General features: G+C 45.5%; 1 protein-coding gene across 1 annotated transcript in view; it reads left to right on the forward strand.

Moving 5' to 3' along the window:
• Positions 1-12,348, forward strand: part of AK2 (adenylate kinase 2) — a 54,330-nt gene that overhangs the window by 23,918 nt on the left and 18,064 nt on the right. The window contains exon 2 of the mRNA XM_083369289.1: positions 371-618. The gene's annotated coding sequence lies outside the window, so the exon portion shown is untranslated. The remainder of the gene's footprint in view (positions 1-370; positions 619-12,348) is intronic.

Below are 12,348 nucleotides of genomic sequence, written 5' to 3' on the forward strand. Positions count from 1 at the left end.
TATTGTGTGTAAAATAAAGGGTTGTGGAAATACTTGGATTGAGGCAGATCTGTTAGTGAAGTGATAAATTGTGAGGGTAGCAGGCATGGGGGGGAGTTTCCCTATTTTTACTGATGAACAGGAATAAGTCCTGCCTTAATGATGAAAGCCAGCTGGGTGACTTTGGGCCAGTCTCTTGCTCACAGGGTTGTTGTTGTGGGGAAAGTAGGAGGAGGAAGGAGTGTTGGATAGGTTTGCCCTCAATTTATTTGTAAAAAATAATGAAGATGGGATATAAATAAAATATATAAATGGTCATCCAAGTGAGGGTTTAGAAAATATTCTAGAAGCAAGGACATTGATTCTGACTTCCTTATTTTTGCTCCAGCAGATTTACAAAAAGGAAGAAAGGAAAGAAAGAAAGAAAGAAAGAAAGAAAGAAAGAAAGAAAGAAAGAAAGAAAGAAAGAAAAAAAAGAAAGAAAGAAAGAAAGAAAGAAAGAAAGAAAGAAAGAAAGAGGAAATAAATAAATAAGCAAGCAAGCAAGCAAGCAGGTTCAACCAGTTCTGATCAGAGCCCTGCTTGTTCCATGTTTTGGGAAGCATCAAACAAACCCCTGACGGAGAGGAGCTGCATACAGTAAGCTGAGGAGAGAATTTTGGATTGCATGACCAGGAAGGGATGCATAAAGGGGAAGGATCTGTGGAAATAATAATAATAATAATAATAATAATAATAATAATAATAATAATAATAATAATAATAATAATAATAATAATAATAATTTTATTTATATACCGCCCTTCTCCCGAAGGACCCAGGGCAGTGAACAGGGCAGATATATAAAAAATACAAAAATACGAAAGTTTTTAAAAAAATTAAACATATGCCCAACTAAAAACAGTAAATACATATATTAAAAATGACAATAAAAACACAACCCATCCCCCATCAGGCCAGGCCGGCTTGTTCAAATAAGAGTGTCTTCAGATCGCGACGGAAGGAGCGAAGGTCGGGTGCCATCCGGAGCTCAACCGGCAACCGATTCCATAGCTCCGGGGCGCCCACAGAGAAGGACCTCCCCCTGGGGGCCACCAATCGACATTCTCTGATCGGTGGCACCCTGAGGAGGCCCTCTCTGTGGGAGCGCACAGGGCGGAGGGAAGTTGATGCCAGCAGCAGGTGATCCCTAAGGTACTCCGGACCCATGCCATGTAGGGCCTTAAACACCATTACCAGTACCTTGAATCTCACCCGGAAGACAACTGGTAACCAATGCAGCTCACAGAGCAGAGGTGTAACATGGGAGTATCGGGAGACTCCCAACACAACTCTCGCGGCTGCATTCTGTACCAGTTGGAGCCTCCGAGTGGTCCTCAAGGGCAGCCCCATGTAGAGAGCGTTGCAGTAGTCCAGACGAGAGGTCACGAGCGTGTGAGTGACTGTACATAAGGCATCCCGGTCTAGATAGGGCCGCAACTGGCGCACCAGGCAAACCTGGGCGAAGGCCCCCCTAGTCACAGCTACTATATGGTCTTCCAGAGTGAGCCGTGAATCTAGGAGGACTCCCAAGTTGCGAGCCCTATCTACAGGGGGTAATAGTTCACCCCCCATGGAAAGAGATGGAATGTTCTGAATATCCCGGGATGCCGGTATGCACAGCCACTCAGTCTTGTTGGGGTTGAGTTGAAGTCTGTTCCTCCCCATCCAGACCCGAACTGCCTCCAGGCAACGGGACATCACGTCGAGGGCATCACTGGGGTGGTTTGGGGTCGAAATAAAAAGCTCAGAGGAAACCCTCTGAGACTGAGAGATCTCGTCAAGTTCATTCAGAGAATAAATCCTGTTCCCAGACCAGCCCTTACTCCAGGGTCGGCAACCTGAAACAGTGAAAGAGCCACTCGGAACCGGTTCCCTCACAAAAGGAAAAACTGGGAGCCGCAAAAAAATGTGTGTGCATGCACGTGCATGCGCACATGCACAGAACAGGGTTTGACTAAAGAGTGGAGCCAAGGCGAGACATGCACCTGCCCTGCCCCCTCCACTCTCATTCACTCACGCTTTGTTTGGAAAAGCTTCTCTCTCGCTCTCATTCACTCGAAAGCCAGCCGCAGCGCCTCCATTGACTTCCATGGGGACACTTGGCAATGAAGGGGCCGATTAAAACCACTCCCGGTAGTGCTGCTACTGCTAAATTTTCCACTTGCTGCTTGGTTCCGATGAAACCAGAGAACCTCCGGATGCCACTGCTGGGGGTGGAGGAGGCTGCCTGGGTTCGGCCGTAGCAGAAGCCGACAGTAGTGGTGGAGGTGGCGGCGAGAGACACTGGAGGTCTGCCACATCTCCGTCAGCCTCCGCCTCCACCGCAGAAACAAATTCCCGAGCCATCCCCCAGGGCAGCAGCGAGCCCCAAGGGCTGAGCAATCGCTCCGACGGCAGCGGCTGCTGTTGGAGCAGCCTAGTGCGCTCACTGAGACACACTGGAGGTGCTCCAGGCCGGTGTGGTAGCCGCTGTGCTCGCTGTCTTTAGCCCAAAGGAAGAGGAGGCGAAGGCAGAAGCTCCGCCAGCCTCTGCCGCCACCTTCCCTCCGCTGCCTGGCCCGAAGTGGAAGGGGGTGGCAGAGGCTGGCGGAGCTGCTGCCTTCGGCTCCCCTCCTCCAAACACACCGCTTCCATCTCACCCGACTCTCTTTCCACCCCACTTTTTCGCAGCAGAGCCGTCCGGCCCTTTTCCCATCTGCTGCAAATTCCTTGGGCTTCCCTCCTCCAAACACACCGCTGCCACCTCGCCCAGGGAAGTTGCAGCCCCTGCGCAGCTTTGGCGGAGGGGTAGCAATCCCTGCCTGCTGGGTGAAACAGGAAGGTTGGCGGCAGTAGCGGCTGCTGCTGTTGAAACAGCTTACTGCCCTTGCACAGATACTGGAGGTGCTCCAGGCTCGGCAGATCCACCACGCTCCGCGGCTTTGGCGGCAGGAGCAGCGGTGTGTCTGGGCAGCACCGCCTGGTACTTGGAGGGGCGGGAGCTGCCGGTGCATTGCCAATGCCCGCTTGCCAAGTACTGCCTGCCGGGCATCCTGCTGCCGCCGCCTTCCTGTTTCTTCCTCCCGGCAGACAGGCGTTGCTACTCCTGCTGCGGAGTGCGACGGCAGCCTCCGCCTCCCCTGCAGAAACAAATTCCTGGGCCGGCCCCCATGGCAGCAGCGGGCCCCAAGGGCTGAGCAATCGTTCCAGCGATGGCTGCTGCTGTTGGGGCAGCCTAGTGCACTCGCTGAGAGATGCTGGAGGTGCTCCAGGCCGGCGTGGTAGCCGCTGTGCTCTCTGTCTTTGGCCCAAAGGAAGAGGACACACACACAGAACTCCCCTTCCCTGGCACGCCCCATCTGACCGACCCACTCACCTTTCCAGCAGTCCTCCTGTCTCTTCCTCCGCTGCCACAATGTACAGTCCGAGGAACAAAAGGTTTGTGGGCAGTCCCACAAACAGCTTGTGGGAAGTCCCGCAAACCAAAGAACTTCAACCAATCAATTCAAGCTTTGCAAGGTTTTTTTTTTCCATGAGAAGTTTGAATTTATTGGTTGAACTTTTTATTGGTTGAACATGCGGCTCTGGAGCCGTGGGTTGCTGACCCGTGCCTTAGTCGCTTGCGGAAATCCCCGCTCCATCCACCCACCCACTCACCCGTAGCAAGCCTGGAAGAATAAAACTTAGTAGGGAGTTAAATGGGATAACAATTTGGATAAAAGTTATCTGAGAAGGTGCATGTTTATATTTGTTTGTGTGCATCTCTCCTGTCCTTTAAATAAGTATGGCATTTCTTTTTTAAAAATTGAGCTTTTGTGAGATTCTCTCCAGTGCAGGCCAAAATCCACCTCCCCTCCCAGGTTCTCCTGCAAATCCCCACATGTCAGAGGGAGAAGACGGGTGGCAGTTAACCCATATTAAAGCGTTTAAGGGGGTCAGAGAAAAGGGAGCAGCAGATTTCCATTGCTCCTGGCCTTTTTCCATGCTTTGTGGGGGGCAGGATGCTTCCCTGACCCCTCCCTGCACCCCCAATTCCTTGCCCGGGGGGGCCTCACCGTCCCGAAGCCTTCCTCCTTCTCAGGTGGCTAGGTGTAATGCCAGGGGGGTTCTCCGGTGAACTCTGAGCTTCTGCAACACCCCGAGGCGCAGTTGCTGCTGGGGATCCGAGGTCTCTGTAGAGGGGCAGGTGGGAGACAGGCGGGAGGATCAGGACCCTGCAGGCTCCCTAAGCCACAACCCAACCCCTCCCCCAGGCCTACTACTCGACCCCTCTCCTCCCTTCCACCCACCTTAAAAAGCATTTAAACGGATTTTGCCCATGGGTCTCCCAAGAGTAAATATAGGCTTCGGCAGTGGCTCCTCCTCCTCCTCCTCCTCCAAAGCCTACACCATGCAAAGCAGCACCAGCTAATCTTCAGCTCTGGGTGGATGCTGGTCCCTTATATATTTCCCCCCCCCCTGCGCGTCTCTCCTCACAAGAGTCTCCATGGTGACCAAGTCCAGCAATCCGATTGGCTGAGTGGGAAGAAAGAAAGCAGGTGTCCTGGAGAGATGCTGAACTGGTGGTCCAGAGGCTGGAAAGAGGGAGGCCACAAGGGCTGAGGATGTTCTTTGGGGGTGGAAGCAGTTCCCCAAATAGCAGTTCCCCAGGAGAAGCAGTTGCAGATCGGGGGTCTCCCCAAGGAAGGACGCCAAACAGGATTGATCTCTCAGCAAGAGGATTTATTTATAGCCAGCTGGACAACTGCCACCCTCCTGTAATAGCAGGCGCCCAGACAAAGAGTTTAGGGATTTTTTATACATTTCTGCATTAATGTAAGGACCCACTTAAATTTACATCTTTAGAAGACGGAACTTGCTAAGCACATTGATTTGTGCTTAGATTGTAAGCCGCCCTGAGTCTTCGGAGAAGGGCGGGATATAAATGGGATTTAAAAAAAACAAAAAAAAACCTCTTGGAAATATTTTCTTCCAACAGGAATCTTTAAGAGAAATTAACTGAAGGCATGCTAGACTGGATCTGGGGAGCCCTCCCCATCATTCAACGTTTTAAAGTGTTCCCTGAACAGCCCCCCCCCAACCCACAGTTCTTCCAGGCGATCCAAACCAGCAATTCTAGGTGTTTATTTCAGGGAAGATAATTTCAGTCCGGCTCAATTGACACGATCATTCAATCTTTTTATTGCCCAGACTCCAAGTGTTGTATCTTCCCCCCTCCCCTTTTCCCTCACTGTTGGCACAGGGAAGATCTTCAGAGAGGCATAGGATGAAAGGCAGATGGCTATATTGTATACCCAGAGTGAATCAACAAAAGGTTACTTTGTAGTGAAGACAGGAAGTGAAAGCAACAAAAGTCCCCATGCATTCCCCCTCCCCTTTTTTCGTATGACAGAATCCAGGAGAATGCAAGGGCTGGATTTTTAATCAGAGAAGATAGGTAGAAATGAAATCTAACTGGATTCTGACATCCGGATCCCCTTAAAAATAAGAGAGATCCACCTGTAAAGAAAACAAAACAGGTATAAAAGTTAGTCTGGCTTGTTAGGATACTTTGAATGAAACGCCTTTAAAAGCTTCGGGGCTTTTACATGACATTTATGGAACCACTTATTTTGTGAGTAGGGGAGGTGTTTCCATGCTACTAGATATTGAGTTGTCCCATGGTATCTTCTAGAGCAGGGGTGTCAAACTCAATTTCATTGAGGGCCGCATGAGCATTGTGGTTGCCCTCAGGGGGCCGGGTGGGTGTGGCCAGGGTGGGCGTGGCTAGAGTGCGTATGGCCTACTGGGTGGGCGTGGCCAGCTCTACATCGTTGGCATCAAGGGTGCCTATGGGGGCCTGGGCAGAAGTGGGACAGATCTGAGGGTCTCTGGCAGAAGGAGGGTCTCTGGGCCAGGGCCAAGGCAGTGGGGGCCGTTCCCTCACTGTTTCCAGGATGGCTTTGTGGGCCGCATGAAACCACCTCGCGGGCCGGATCTGGCCCCCGGGCCTTGTGTTTGACATGTCTGTTCTAGAGTCTAGGATTTCCTTTGGTTCAAAGTGTCGTTCTCCTTCAACCATGATTGGAGGTGGTGGTGGTGGGGATTTTGGGCCGTAATGATGACTGTTATTCTCTTTTCACCAAACTGCAGTGAAAGATTGGATGTATTTGTCTAAGATTTTTGGGTAATTCTAATTCTGCTGTTACTGAGTTTATGATTCTTTTAATTGGAAAAGGTCCGATGTATTTTGGTCCATGTTTTTTTACAGTTGTAAGGATTTTAGGTATTTTGTAGACAAATATACCATTTCACCTCTAATGAGTGTTGTGGGTTCAATTCTTTTTTTATCTGCTTGTGCTTTATATGCTTGTCTAGCTTCGTCTAGGGCTTTTCTAACTATTGGCCAGGTGTTTTGTAATTGTTCTATCCATTCTTTCAGTGAGGAGATTACCGGTTCGTTTGGGGTTAGTTCTAGCATGGGGTTGAAACTTTGACCGGTAGCTATTTGAAAAGAAGTGTAACCTGTGCTGGAGTGGACTGCATTATTATAGGCAACTTCTGCAAAAGGAAGTAGGTCCGTCCAATTCATTTGCTGGAAATTAATAAAGCATCTAAAATATTGCTCAAGTACTGAGTTAGATTTTTCAGATTGACCGTTCGCTTGAGGATGATGTCAGTCCCTGAGTGGTCCCTAAAAAGGATAAAAATTATTTCCAAAATGCCAACGTAAATTGCACTCCCCTATCAGATATGATGCACTGTGGTGCCCCATGCAATCTGTAAATACGCTGAATGAAAGGTTTCGCTAAGGCTTTTGCGGTGGGAATCTTTTGGCAAGGGATAAAGTGCACCTGTTTGGAAAACAAGTCCGTGACCGTCCAGATGACAGTATTCCCATTGCTTTCTGGTAATTCCACTATGAAATCCATGGCTATTTCCCTCCAGGGGGCTGAGGGATTTGCCACTGTTTGTAACAGTCCGGGCGATTTCCCTTGCAACCTCTTTGCAGTTGTGCACTTTGGGCAGCTGGCCACGTAACTTTCTATGTCCTTTTTCATGGATGGTCACCAAAATTGCCTTTTAATGAAGTGTAAAAATGGGCATGATAAAGGACCAAAATGGCAGGGACCTAACAGAGGCAGAAGAGATTAAGAAGAGGTGGCAAAATTACACAGAAGAACTATACAAGAATGAGCCTAATGTCCCAGATAATCACAATGAGGTGGTCACTGACCTCGAGCCAGACATCCTAGAATGTGAAGTGAAGTGGGCCTTAGAAAAGCTGAGCAACAACAAAGCTAGTGGAGGTGACAGTATTCCAGCTGAGCTATTCAAAATCTTAAAAGACAGTGCAGTAAAAGTGCTACACTCAATTTGCCAGCAAATTTGGAAAACTCAACAGTGGCCACAGGATTGGAAAAGATCAGTTTACATTCCAATTCCAAAGAAAGGCAGTGCCAAAGAATGTTCAAACTATCGCACCATTGCACTCATTTCTCATGCTAGTAAAGTCATGCTTAAAATCCTACAAGCTAGACTTCAGCAGTATGTGGATCGAGAACTACCAGAAGTACAGGCAGGATTTCAAAGAGGCAGAGGAACTAGAGATCAAATTGCCAACATACGCTGGATCATGGAGAAAGCTAAGGAGTTCCAGAAAAACATCTACTTCTGCTTCATTGACTATGCTAAAGCCTTTGATTGTGTGGATCATAACAAACTGTGGCAAATTCTTAAAGAGATGGGAGTACCAGACCATCTTATTTGTCTCTTGAGAAACCTATATGCGGGTCAAGAAGCAACAGTGAGAACTGGACACGGAACCACTGATTGGTTCAAAATTGGGAAAGGAGTCCGGCAAGGCTGTATATAAGGAGTTCCAGAAAAACATCTACTAGACGTGTAGTGGAAACCAGAAGGAAAGAACTGGAGAATGAAATAAAGGAAAAAGAAAGGGCTTTGATTTTGAATCTAGGGGACGTGAAGATTAAAGAGGCTATTAGGCTGTTAAGAGGACAATTTGATAAATTAATGGCAGATCAAGTGGCAACCAATCTGCGGTTTGCTAGGCATAATACTTTTTGCAACGCTAATAAACCAGGCAGATGGTTAGCCTATAGACTGAGGAAGAAACAAAGGGCCTCTAATATAGACAAGATTGAATATAAAGGAAGGGTCGTGTTTCAACAGAATCTTATTAAGGATGCTTTTGTGGATTTTTATTCGAAATTATATACCAAAGAGGAAATTGAGGTAAAAGACATTGATAAATATTTGGAGAATGCTAATATTCCGGTCCTTACGCAAGCACAAAGAGAGGGGATTAACCAACTGATCACAGAAGAAGAAATCCTTACAGCAATTAAGGATTTGAAGGTTGATAAGGCGCCCGGTACAGATGGCTTGTCTGCGGCTTTTTATAAAAATTTACAATTTGAAATGATAAAACCGTTAAAGGAACTGTTCCAGACAATCCAGAGGGGGGGAAAGGTGCCACCGTCTTGGAGAACAGCTTTTATCTCATTGATTCCGAAGGAAGATCAGGATGCTACTCAAGTTAAAAATTACAGACCGATTTCGCTTTTAAATACAGATTATAAGATATTTGCTAAGGTTTTGGCTAATAGACTGATGAGGGTTCTGCAACAGGTGATTCATGGGGATCAAACGGGGTTTATTAGTGGTAGGCAAATGAAAAATAATGTTAGACATATAGTTGATGTGTTAGAGTATTTGGAAAGGCACAACCAGATCTCTGCAGCGCTAATCTTTTTAGATGCTGAAAAGGCTTTTGATCAATTGAATTGGCAATTTCTGTTGAGAATGTTAGATAAAATGGATTTTGGGGAAAATTTCTTACAGCCGATTAGGGCATTATATCAAAAGCAAACTGCCCGAATCATAGTTAACAATAGTCTGACGGCAGTATGTAATATTGAGAAGGGTACAAGGCAAGGATGTCCGTTATCGCCCTTGTTATTTGTATTAACTTTAGAGATATTATTGAACAAGATTCGGAATTCGGAAAAAATTAAGGGGATACAAGTTGGAGATCAGGACTATAGATTGAGAGCATTTGCAGATGATCTGGTTGTTACAGTGACCCAGCCAGAGAACTCTGTTGTGGACCTGATAGAGATAATAACACAATATGGGAAGGTTTCTGGATTTAAAGTAAACATACAGAAAACTAAAATTTTGGCTAGAAACATGACAGTTTCACAGAAGGCCTTCTTGGAAGGATTAACTGGATTTGAGATTGTTAAAAGGGTTAAATATTTGGGGGTAATTTTGTCGCCCTCGAATACAAAGCTATATAAAAATAATTATGAAAAATTGTGGGGGAAAATTCAAAAAGAATTGGAGAGTTGGCAAAAATTGCAATTGACTTTGTTGGGACGGATTGCAGCAGTGAAAATGAATGTCCTGCCCAAATTTTTATTTTTATTCCAAATGATACCGATTCTTAAGAAAGATTCTAATTTGGAGGAATGGCAGCGTGGTATCAATAAATTTGTGTGGGCAGGGAAAAAGCCACGAGTTAAACTTAAGATTATGCAGGATATTCGTGAGAGAGGTGGCCTTAAATTGCCTAATTTTAAATTATATTATGAAGCTGCTGCATTAGTAGGAATAAGTGATTGGATCAATTTGAAGCAATCGAGGTTATTAAATCTTGAGGGCCATGATTTGTTGTTTGGCTGGCATGCATATTTGTTGTATGATAAGAAGGTAGGTACTGTGTTTAGGACGCATATTTTAAGACAGGCATTGCTGAGAGTTTGGAAGAAGTATAGACATAAGCTAAGTTGTAAGATACCATTGTGGGCAATTCCAAAACACGCAATAGAAAATATACATGCTGGTTTCAAACACGATGAGACTACCTACAAGGAAATTTTAAGTTTGGAAAGGAATGTTTGGTGTTTGAAATCATATAGCTTCTTGCGAGAAGAGAAGGTTGTTCAAACATGGTTTCAATATACTCAGCTACGGGCCAGGTGGAAAGAAGACCAGAAAATTGGATTTGCAACGATTGATGAAAATTTGATAAAGCAAATTAGAAATCAGGGACCTGCACACATTAAACGGATATATCTTGCATTGATAGAGATTGATTCAGAAACAGAGCTTGTTAAGGACTGTATGATAAAATGGGCCCAAAATATCCAGGAAGTTATTACAATGGACATGTGGGAGAAGATCTGGGTGAGGAATGTGAAATTTACTCAAGCTCAAAATTTAAGAGAGAATTTTTATAAGATGTTTTATAGATGGCATTTAGATCCTAAAAAGCTTGCAAGTATGTACCCGAATTATCAGCTTAAGTGTTGGAGGTGCGGGGTTGAAGATGCAACATATTTTCACATATGGTGGACATGTAAAAAGGTTAAGGCCTTTTGGATTAAAATCTGGTGGAATATACAGAAGATCTTTAAAAGGAGGATAAAGTTTTGTCCGCAATTTTTTTTGTTGGGAATAATTGTTGATGCTACAGTGGTGGACTCTAAGTTGATGCTGAATTTAGTCACGGCAGCAAGACTTTTGATAGGACAATATTGGAAGAAAGAGGAGCTGCCGACCATAGAAGAATGGACTTTAAAGGTTTCCGACCTGGCAGAGATGGCGAAGATATCGGCTTATTTGAAAGATCACTCGCAAGAACGTTATATTATGGAATGGAGAAAGTGGATTGAGTTTATCCAGAATAAGTATAGGGTTAAGAAGTTTTATCTAGCATTCGAATAAGTCTTCTTTCGTGTTTTTTCTTTTCTTTTCCTATTTTTTTTTTATATATATTTAATAATGTTAAGTTTTGTTTGTTCTTATATAAGTTAGAGAGTGATGGATTTTAGAATTTATGGTTGTTAGTATATGGTTGCTTATGATTGCTTTTATATATATATACCTTGTATTTAGCTCTGGGAAGTCCGGGGGGGGAGGGGGGTGGGGGGGAGGTAGGGGAGGGAAGAGGGAGGGGGGAAGGGGGGAGGTAAGGGGGGAGGGAAGAGGTAGGGGGGAGGTAGGGAGGGGAGGGTGGAGGGGGATGGGGGTTTTTAATGGAAAATTGTATTGTAAAACTTTTCAATAAAAAAAAAATAAATAAATAAATAAAATTGGGAAAGGAGTCCGGCAAGGCTGTATATAAGGAGTTCCAGAAAAACATCTACTTCTGCTTCATTGACTATGCTAAAGCCTTTGATTGTGTGGATCATAACAAACTGTGGCAAATTCTTAAAGAGATGGGAGTACCAGACCATCTTATTTGTCTCTTGAGAAACCTATATGCGGGTCAAGAAGCAACAGTGAGAACTGGACACGGAACCACTGATTGGTTCAAAATTGGGAAAGGAGTCCGGCAAGGCTGTATACTGTCGCCCTGCCTATTTAACTTATATGCAGAGCACATCATGAGAAAGGCAGGGCTAGATGAATCAAAAATTGGAATTAAGATTGCTGGAAGAAATATCAACAACCTAAGATACGCAGATGATACCACTCTAATGGCAGAAAGTGAAGAAGAACTAAAGAGCCTCTTGTTGCAGGTGAAGAAGGAGAGTGCAAAACTTGGGTTGAAACTTAACATTAAGAAAACCAAGATCATGGCATCTGGCCCTCTCAATTCCTGGCAGATAGATGGAGAAGAAATGGAGGTAGTGACAGATTTTGTTTTCCTGGGCTCCAAGATCACTGCAGATGGGGACTGTAGCCAAGAAATTAAAAGACGCTTGCTCCTGGGAAGGAAAGCCATGGCAAATCTAGACAGCACACTAAAAAGCAGAGACATCACCCTGTCAACAAAAGTGCGTATAGTCAAGGCTATGGTCTTCCCAGTTGCAATGTATGGCAGTGAAAGTTGGACCATAAGAAAGGCTGAGCGCCAAAGAATTGAGGCCTTTGAACTATGGTGCTGGAGAAGACTCCTGCGAGTCCCTTGGACTGCAAGGCGATCAAACCAGTCAGTCCTAGAGGAGATCAATCCTGACTGCTCTTTAGAAGGCCAGATCCTGAAGCTAAAACTCAAATACTTTGGCCACCTAATGAGAAGGAAGGACTCACTGGAGAAGAGCCTAATGCTGGGAAAGATTGAGGGCAATAGAAGAAGGGGACGACAGAGAATGAGGTGGCTGGATGGAGTCACTGAAGCAGTAGGCGTGAGCTTAAATGGACTCCAGAAGATGGTAGAAGACAGGAAGGCCTGGAGGAATGTTGTCCATAGGGTCGCGATGAGTCGGACACGACTTCGCAGCTAACAACAACAACAATGTTTTTACAAATCCAAAATGCCCTGCTGACTTGGTGTCATGGCAAAGCTGCATGAATGTGACCCTCTGGGTGGTTGGTATGTATAACTTTTCCCCCACC

This window comes from Vipera ursinii (assembly GCF_947247035.1).
Source record: "Vipera ursinii genome assembly, chromosome: 9".
NCBI lineage: Eukaryota > Metazoa > Chordata > Lepidosauria > Squamata > Viperidae > Vipera > Vipera ursinii.